Raw genomic sequence first — 9,873 nt, 5'->3', positions numbered from 1 at the left:
TCCCATATCACTCATCCTCAGAAATCTTGACGAGTAAAAACTCCCCCTAAAAGTCAACTCCTCCTTGACCATTAGGTAAAACTCCCCCTAAAGATCAACTCCTCCTTGACCATTGCACCAACAATGTCTTGGAGAGTTTCAACCCTTTAGAAATCTAAAGCACCAACTTCCATAGCTAAAATTTCAGACAACAGCCGAAAAATCAGCATTTTAGCATGCTCTGATCGGTCACCAGACCGATCAGGACTCCACTGGATCGGTCACCAGACCGATCCACACTTCCCTGGATCGGTCCAGTGACTGATCCAGACTTCCCTGGACCGATCAGGATCCCCTCTAATCGGTCCACAACTCTCTGATAAGGATTTCTGATTTTTCTCTCGAACTTCAGAAACCCCTAAAAAATCACAGAAAATTCCAAAAATTATAAAATTTTGAGGATACATTCCTCATGACATATATTATCATGAAAAAATAGTTTTCTATGAAAATAACTTCCATTTTTAAATCTTGATACAAAGTTTGAAAGACTTTAAAATAGCTCAAGGTTAATCCATCTTTGTATCAACTTGCTCAATGATGAATGCTATCACTAGAAAAGCTTCATCAAGGTTTTTCAAATCAATTTTGAAATGATTTTAAACCATTCAATTTAGGACCACAATCTTAGGACTAAATGTACATGACTTGTACACAAGTTTTCCCTATGATCCTCAAATTCGAATTAGGCTCATCTAGGTACAAGAACTATGCACCTTGATCCTAACTCATAATCCTAATATCTCACACACATCTAAGGTGTATCAAACACATCCAAGTCAATTTTGATGTGAGATATGGGTTTAGGTCATCTTAAGCTAAGTTCTCATGCATTTTCTAAACAACAATTTGATCTCCATATCAAATTGTATTTTTATCCTTAAATCAATTTAATTGATCATAAATGCAAGAGATGATGACATGGCATAAAATAATATCATAAGTGGAAATATGTGCCAATGTCATGATGTCATGTCATCAAGTATGAACCTTAAATAAGGCATGACATATAACTAAACTAAGCATTATCATGACATTTCAAATGATAATAAAATATGATGTCATGACATGGCATATGACAAACAATGTATGGCAAATAACATATAAAGGTATAGAAAATACCTAATTCTAGACTTAGTTGCCATTTTTGATAATTTTAATCATTTTACCATAAATTCTATATTCCTAAATGTAATAGACCTAAAATCATATACTAAAGATTTTTAGATCACTATGTGCCAATTAGATTGACCCTAGAAAACTCCTCAAATGTGGTTGGCACATCCTAATCACCTTAGGAATAATTTTTAATTTCATTTTCAAGACTTGATTACACCTTGAAAATTCCTAAAATGCCACCTTTTGCCATGAGTAGGTTAACTACCTATCCAATTAAGGTTGGCACACCCTAAACCATCTAGCGTGAAGGAATCACGCTCCTAGGAACCCAATACATATTTGAGCTCATTGGGTTCACTAAATATTCACTAGGGATGACTTCCCTAGCAACCCTCCTAATGACCCTCCTAGGCTTTAAAGCCTTGGTCATTTGGGACTCATCAAGATCAACTCTAGGGGTGACTCCCCTTGTGACCTTGGTGATGGTCTTCTTAGCCCTAGGTCTTGTTCCATAATCGAATGGAACATTATGATAAGTGGGCTTGACCACTTGAGACTTAGGTTTGTGACCCAAACCTCTCATGTCCTTGGGCTTTGATTTTTTACCCTTAGACCCTAGAGTTGACTTCTCCAAATTCTTAAGAGCCTTTTCTAAAGTGTCAAGTCTTGACCTCAAGATTTGATTTTCCTTCTTTAATACCTCAAGCTTTAATTTTCCATTTTTCTTTGAGGTATTCCTAGGCATATGTCTAGTTGTTTTGGGATTCCTATCTAGGTTTTCCTTAACCTTAGATGAGTTAACTCTAGGGTTGGCATTTCTAGCATTGTCCTTATCTAGGCTAACATGTTTGGCACCTAAGCACATGTATCGGTTTCTATGGTTATCATGCTTATCATTATTGACAATTGCAATAAAACTACTAGCATGTGTCTTATTAGAATTGCAAGAATGTGCCTTAAAGAATACCTTAGGGTTTGCCTTAGCTCCCCCCATAGATGAGCATGATCTCTTGTCCTTGTGAGGTTGCCTCCCCCTTGGACATTGACTCATATAATGTCCCCTTTGATTGCATTGGAAGCACACCACGTGCTCCTTGCCCTTGCGTATCGGGACTCCGGCTTCCTTGACTTTTGGTGCTGGTGGAGTCTTCCTAATCCTCTTTGGACATTTACTTTTGTAATGCACATATTCCCTACACTCAAAACACATTATATGTAATTTACTTGAAATTAAGTTGCTTGAGTTACCTAGGGTTGAGGATGGATATAAGCTCTCTCCTTCATCCCTTCCGGAGGTAGAGACTTCTTCTTCTTGCTCCAGTCTTGAAGAAGAGCTCTCCTCCTCTTCTTCCTTAGATGTTGAGTAGCCCTCAACTTCTAATTCCATACCTCCATGATGTGAGCTACTTGGCTCACTTGACTCCTCTTCATGACTTGAATTGGAGCTCTCCTCATGGAACTTAGCCAAGTTGTTCCACAACTCCTTGGCATTGTTGTATCTACCTATCTTACACAAGATATCATTAGGTAATGAAAATTCAAAGATTTTCGTTACCTCGTCGTTGATTATGGATTGGTGGATTTGTTCCTTTGTCCACTTCTTCTTTTCGAGAGGTTCTCCTTCTTTATCCACCGGAGGAATAAAACCTACTTGTACACAATTCCAATTTACTAGGTTAGTCATAAGAAAATACTTCATTCTTACCTTCCAAAACGCGAAGTCATCGCGATCGTAGAAGGGTGGAATCGTGATGTCTTCTCCAAGTTGATCCATTCTATAGCTCATGCTCCCTCGGGTGTTAATCCGACGAAGAGCGACCTCGCTCTGATACCACTTGTTAGGACCTTCGGATAGCGGCTAGAGAGGGGGGGTGTGAATAGCCGACCCCAAATTCTCGTTTCTTCCTACAATTTGAGTTAGTGCAGCGAAAATAAAGAGTAGAAACGAAAATGGAGAAGATCAAACCTCAAACGCGACGATATAAAGAGGTTCGGAGATGATACTCCTACTCCTCGGCGTGTCCGTAAGGTGGGCGAATCCTATCAATCCGTCGGTGGATGAGACCCCAGAAAATTAGTTAATAAAAACTCCTTCTGGGTGGAGAAACATCGCCACAATCTCTCTTGCAACAGCAAGATCAGCGTACAAGAAATACAGCAAGAAGTCAAGAACAATATGTATGTAAAACACTAGTTTGCTTGCCTTCTCGTCGACTGTTGATGAAGTAGCAACTTCACGGATGCCAACCACAGCAGCAACTGTTCAGTTGGAAACCCAGCCGAGGGAAGCTCACACGAAGCTTCAGGGATGAAGAGCTCAGCAAAGCTCAGATCGCAAGGAGGAAGAGTAGTTGTTAGTTCACAGCATTGTTGATGTAGAGGCCCTTTATATCCTGAACCTGCGAAGAAGACAAAGAAGAAGCAGAAATCTAGCCGTTGTGACTCAACAGCTAGACCTAGACCGATCAGGCTCCACCCTGATCGGTCGAGAGCCGATCTGGCCGTCCGACGAACCATCGCGCTGATCGGTCCTCAGACCGATCCCAACTCCCTGAGTTGGTCCCGGGGCCTGGTCCGTGGACCGATCAGATGTGGATCGGTCCAGGGTCGATCTCTCTCCTTCTCGAAGAAACGCTCTGGTTTGGCTTGATCGATCACCGGACCGATCCAGGGAATCTGAACGTCCAGATCGGTCATAGTATATCACTAGATCGGTCGGCGGATCGATCAATTTCTCAACCTTAAACCTAAAGCCTTCACGATCTAAAGAGCGAGCTAGGCCTCTGACCTAGTCCGGAGAGTGAGCTACCGAGCCCTCTCCGACTTCCACGTCCGGTCCAGAGAACGAGCTACCGAGCCCTCTCTGACCTAGTCCGGAGAACGAGCTACCGAGCCCTCTCCGACTTCGTCCGGTCCAGAGAACGAGCTACCGAGCCCTCTTTGACCTAGTCCGGAGAACGAGCTACCGAGCCCTCTCCGACTCCATCCAGTCCAAAGAACGAGCTACCGAGCCCTCTCCGACTTCCACGTCCGGTCCAGAGAACGAGCTACCAAGCCCTCTCTGACCTAGTCCGGAGAACGAGCTACCAGCCCTCTCCGACTTCGTCCGGTCCAGAGAACGAGCTACCGAGCCCTCTCCGACCTCCCATGCCAAGCTTCCATACTTGGACGTTTCCCCGTGCCAAGCTCCCTGCTTGGACTTTTCCCGTGCCAAGCTCCCTGCTTGGACTTTTCCGTTCCAAGTCTCCATACTTGGACTTTTCCCATGCCAAGCTTCCTGCTTGGACTTTTTCCGTGCCAAGCTTCCTGCTTGGACTTTTCCGTTCCAAGTCTCCATACTTGGACTTTTCCCATGCCAAGCTTCCTGCTTGGACTTTTTCCGTGCCAAGCTTCCTGCTTGGACTTTTCCCGTGCCAAGTCTCCATACTTGGACTTTTCCCGAATCAGGTCAACTCAAGTCGGGTCAACCAGGTCAACCTTGACCAAAGGTTGCACCCACAATCCCCCAAGTTCCTATTCTTGTCAAACATCAAAATACAACTTCTCTATTCTTGTCAAACATCAAAATATACCTCGAGTCAGGTCAACTCGAGTCGGGTCACCCAGGTCAACCTTGACCTAAGGTTGCACCAACATTAACTTCATTGTCATGTCGGACTAAGTCCACCTGCAGGATTTAACATGACAATCCTTATGAGCTCCTCTTGAGGGCATTCTCAATCTAGATAACTAGGACACAGTTTCCTTCTATAATCAACAACACACACTATAAGTAATATTATTTCCTAACTTATCGGGCCTATTGATTTATCAAGCTAAATCTCACCCTTTGATAAGTTAAAGAAATAGATACTAAATATATATGCTTGTTATTATATTAAGATTAAGAGTACACACTTCCATAATAACTAAGGTCTAGTTCTTTTATTAAGTCAGTATAAAAAGAACTTACATAAAATGGTCCTACTCAATACACTTAGAGTATACTAGTGTAATTTATTAGTCAAGATAAACTAATACCTAATTATACTACGACTATATCAATGGTTTGTTCCTTTCCATCTTAGTCGTGAGCAACTGTTTGTAATTTATAAAGAGCTGATAACATGATCTTCTGTATGTGACACCACACACTATGTTATCTACTTTATAAATTAATTGAACAACTATATTCAACAAATAAATATAGACATTTGACCAATGTGATTCTTTTATTTCAAAAATAAATATTTACAAAAGCTAGGCTTTTAGTATACACGCCAACATGGATCGCACAGAATCTCCGTGAATCGATCGCTCGATCGATCCACTTGATCTCAATCGATCGAGCGATCGATCGGGAAGTTCGAAATTTGACTTAAAAGACCCTGTTGACCTAGGTCTCCTCACACTTCAACTTTTCCCTCTCTCGACTCAGCCCGTGCCCTAAGGTGATTCCTCCGGTGACACACCCACCCTCTTAGGCCGTCAATTTCGACAATTTTCTCCGGCACCGAGTGCCATTTTTCCTCTCCCATTTCCGCTCTTCTCCTCTCGGCGAACAAGGCTCGCGGTCCTTGACTCCCTCGTGTCCTCGTCGCAGACCTCACGATGCCGAATAAAAACCCTCGGTAACTCCTTCACTACTTCTTTCCTTTTTCTCTCTAATCCTTGCCTTTATGATCTAAATATGGCTAATCTTCCTTTTTTTTTTTGGTGCATTTCATTCTTGCATCATGTGCATGACATCACCTTCGTTGCATATTGTTGCATTGTGTTGTTTTTGTTCTTGTACATTTTCTTTCCATCCTCATCCTTTAGGAAGAAACAGAAGGTTGGAGAGTCCGGTGAGGGTTCCTCCCGCCCTCAACCTCCTACTGATCAGCATTTTCCAAATGCTGCCTTGCAGCAAGCCTTTAACCGAAACACTTTTAAGTTGATTCCCCCCTATTCCATTGACCGCAAATTCTATCACGACTCTTGCTTTGAAGTGTTTTCTTTAATAGAGCATTATCACCTTTCCTCCGTTGTATATTGTGAACGCAGTGTCAATCCCGAGTTTGTCTCCGAATTCTATAACAACTTGCATACCTCAGATGGCGTTCTTTATCGCACTCGTGTTGCCAAGCGCAGCTTGGATTTTTCTTATCAGATTCTTCAGGATTTTTTGGGTGTCGACCGTCGACGGATGATTTCGTATTTTATCCTACCCTGCCAGAGCTCTTGCCTCCGCCATTCGAGCATATCACCATTGATTCCATCCATCAGGCTCTTTTTGGCCGTCCTAGTCCAGATGGTCCACTTGCGCATATCACCACTTTCTCATCCCTTGAATTATCTGCCCTGGACAATGCCCCATTCAAAGTCGTTATTAATTGTCTTCTGTCTATCGTCTCTCATGCTTTGGCCCTCCTCCGACCCTCTCACATGTTCTTACTATTTGCCATGCGTCACCGCCTAGATGTAAACATTGCCTTGAACATCTTTCACTGCATCATTCATTTCACTCAGCCTGTACAGCAGACAGTTCATATGTCTTTTGGCAATATCATTACCAATTGGTTAGAGTCCATGCATGTAAATGTCTCCCAAGGGAAGCTACAGCATATGACAACTTCGTATTCCCGCATCTCTGCACGATCCTTCACGAAGACCGGTATTGAGGCTAGGTCGGATGGCGTCATATGGATTGACCGACGTGCTCTTGGTGAGAGACCACGAGCTCGACCTCGGGGGGCAGGATAGGTGTCGGCTCCAGAGGCTGTTGATCCTCCGATGGATGTTGAGGCACCTGCTTCTCCAAATCATGCTGTGGCTACTTAGATTCAGATGCTTGAGGAGACTGTGGACACTCACCTTGAGGAGCTGTCCATGGCTGTTGTTGAGATGTGCACTGAGATTGCCACTCTGCGGGCGAGCGTTGAGTCTTTGACCGAGCTGGTGCGCTCTTGGATATCATGCCACTCTCCTCAGCCCCCTCCTCCGGCAGAGGATGTGCCCCTTGGTCCTGCTGATTCTTCCAGGAGTCCTGTTGCTCTTGCTGATGCTGCTGCTCCTCCTGATCCTCCTGAGGGCACCATGATTAAGTTTTATGTTCCCCTATGATTTTTTGTTTCCACTTTTTGTATGTTTTTTGTTGTTTGCCTCTTAGACTCTGGTGTGCCTTTTTGGTACTCTTTTGGGTGTGTATCTATGTTATGACTTGTTGGTTGGACATTTGTGTTATGGCACTAATTGTTTTAGTCTATGGTATGCATGATTCCTCTATGGTGCTTTGGTTGAGGGGGAGTATCCCTCAAGTATATTGTCTTTGCTTCATGCACCCATTAAGGGGGAGTTGTTCTAGTTGCTTTTTGATATTTGGCAAAGGAGGAGATATATGTTGAAATTTATGCTTAATTTAATTAAAATTTTAAAAATGAAATTCAAGCTTACTGCTTATGTTCATGATTACTGATTATGCTTAATTCAGATGAATTTCATGTGTGATTGAAGTTACTAGTTACCATTACATTATTATTATGGTGTGTTGGAAATTAGCCTAAACTTAAATAGATTGTTAAACATCAAAAAGGGGGAGATTGTTGGTGCAATCATGCCGTGGAAGTTTCAATGTGTTGACAATTGTTTAAGTTTAGGTTAATACGTTAGATCTAACATGCATTGTGAGTTTGCAGGAGAAGTCCTTACAGGTTGGAAGACCGGATGTAAGGCAAGAGAAGTCCAAGAAAGTTGAGGACTGGATTCTTGGCAGAAAAAGTCCTTGCAGGTCAGAAGACCGGATGCAAGGCAAGAGAAGTCTAAGAAGGTCAAGGACCAAATTCTTGGCAAGAGAAGTTCCTGCAGGTCAGAAGGTTGGGTGCGTGTTGACTCACTTATCAGAAATCGATTGGTAAATCGATTTAGACACGGTTATGAGGCAGAATGCCTCTGAATCGATCAGCCAATCGATTGGAAGGAAACCAATCGATCGGCTGATCGATCGAAAAGTTTCTGTGCGAAGCACAGAATGCTTCTGGATCGATCAGCTGATCGATTGGTGTAAACCAATCGATCGGGCGATCGATTCAGGAAGCTTCTGTGCGAAGCACAGAATCCTCCTGAATCGATCAGCCGATCGATTGAAGTTACTCAATCGATCGGCTAATCGATTCATAGAGTATTGCAATTTTGTAATTCCACAAATGTGTGTCTGAATCGATTCAAGCACTGCCCCAATCGATTGAAGATCAAACGAACTAATCTACACTGTTGATCTTGACGTGATGACTTCCAATGGATACTTGTGAATCGATTCGAATATAAACCCAATCAATTCACGGCGACGTCTATGTGAGAAACGGCTAGTTTTCACGACGTTTAAAAAGCTGGAAGAAAGAGGAACAAGATTATTCGAGAAAAATACACTGTTCTATTGCCCTTGTGTGATCAATCTCTGAAGTGCTCAAGACCTCTCAAGGGTTTGAAGCTCAAGCTCTCCATTTCGCCACGTTTTCAAGTCTCACGTTGCAAGGAAGAAGGACTTCAAGTTTGTAATCCCTCTTTTCTTCTTCATTGTAGGGGGTGTGATCTTTTTACCTTAGAGAGGGAGAGTTGTAAGTCTTGTAAGGTTTCTCCACCTTCGGTGTTATTCTGAGAAGGAGAAGTTTGATAGTGGAAGGGTGACGGTGGTGTGGATCCTTGGACTAGTCACCTCCTTGAGGAGGTAGATACCAAGTAAATACAAGAGTTAGCATTGATTCCCAGTTTCCGCTGCGCAAAATCAAGTCGATCAACAAAACGAAGTGAGACATTCACCCCCCTTCTAGCTCAACCGATCCTAACAAATAGAACTTACCTTAAATGGTCCTGCTCAATACACTTAGAGTGTACTAGTGTAATTTATTAGTCAAGATAAACCAATACCTAATTACACTATGACTATTCCAATGGTTTGTTCCTTTCCATCTTAGTCGTGAGCTACTGTTTATAATTTATAAAGAACTGATAACATTATCTTCTGTGTGTGACACCACACACCATGTTATCTATAATATAAATTAATTGAGCAACTACACTTAGCATATAAATGTAGACATTTGACCAATGTGATTCTTATTTCTAAAATAAATGTTTACAAAAGCTAGACTTTTAGTATACACTCTAACGATAACAACATAATCCATGATGAGCGATAGGATAAACTTTACTCATTATAGATAATATTCCATGATGTCTATCAAATATTATTGTCATTGTTGATGGATCAAGTACAAGAAATGTCTTTATGTGATTTAGAAACCACTCCCAAGATGACCCACACTCAACCTCTACAATTGCAAAGCCAAGTGACATAAGGTTTCTATTACCATCTACTACTGTAACCATCAATAAAACACCTAGGTATTTACTACTCAAGTGTGTTGCATCAATTCCAATAACTTAACGAAAGTATGTTTGAAAAACTCTCTCACATGCACCGAAGGCCCAAAAACAATGTTCCAATTTTTTTGACGCTTGTTTTCAATGCAAGATATGTTTCTGGGTCTCTATATTTTAGCTCCTATAAAAACCTAGGGAAGTCACCATAATCCTTTTTGAAATCACCTATCACCTTTGTTAGAGCTTTTTAATGTGCATTGTATACCTTTCGATATGATATATCTACTATAAATCATCCTCTCATATCTCGTTGAAGATTTTTGGGTGTATACAAATATGCAGACATAAATTGACTTTCAATCTTACAAGCTATAA

This window comes from Zingiber officinale, chromosome 5B, assembly GCF_018446385.1.
Source record: "Zingiber officinale cultivar Zhangliang chromosome 5B, Zo_v1.1, whole genome shotgun sequence".
NCBI classification, from domain to species: Eukaryota; Viridiplantae; Streptophyta; class Magnoliopsida; order Zingiberales; family Zingiberaceae; genus Zingiber; species Zingiber officinale.
This window is presented reverse-complemented; position numbering follows the sequence as displayed.